This window comes from Mastomys coucha, unplaced genomic scaffold (assembly GCF_008632895.1).
Source record: "Mastomys coucha isolate ucsf_1 unplaced genomic scaffold, UCSF_Mcou_1 pScaffold18, whole genome shotgun sequence".
NCBI classification, from domain to species: Eukaryota; Metazoa; Chordata; class Mammalia; order Rodentia; family Muridae; genus Mastomys; species Mastomys coucha.
In genome coordinates this window covers 114,959,958-114,960,420 of record NW_022196900.1, presented here as the reverse complement: position 1 = coordinate 114,960,420, position 463 = coordinate 114,959,958, and the positions used below count along the sequence as shown (strand labels likewise).

The following is a 463-nucleotide window of genomic DNA, read 5'->3' as shown; positions in this document are numbered from 1 at the left end:
ACAAGTCAGAGACCACCATGGGCTCTGGTTCTCTTAACTACTGAACGTAAAGGAATATGTTTAAGAAACGTGAATGCTTCCAAAGTCTTGCTACAAATGACTTATATTTAGAAACAATTCCAGATAAACAAAGTCTTCAACTTGTTTTTCATGAATGCCACAGAACAGGATCACTGATTCAAATGCAAATGAACTAGTGAAAAGGCGTGTCTGTCTCACAATCACACTCAGGGTTACCTTCGGGTTAACATTTTTATTGTAGTATTTCCTTTTAAAATTTGACCAAGACAAAACAAAAATGAAACCAAAATAAAAAACAAAAAACAAAAACAACAACAAAAAAAAAAACCCAAAAAAATAAAACAAAACAAAATAAACCAAAGACAATGGTCCCAGAAAAAATGCACAATTTGTTTTAGTTTACAGCACAGAGATCCTTCTCTTAATGGGAGTTGTGCTCTTG

The 463-nt window shown here is 33.0% G+C and overlaps 1 protein-coding gene across 3 annotated transcripts in view; it reads right to left on the bottom strand.

Annotated features, from left to right (window-relative positions):
* Gnb1 (G protein subunit beta 1) overlaps positions 1–463 on the bottom strand; it is a 74,171-nt gene that overhangs the window by 645 nt on the left and 73,063 nt on the right. The window lies entirely within an intron of this gene.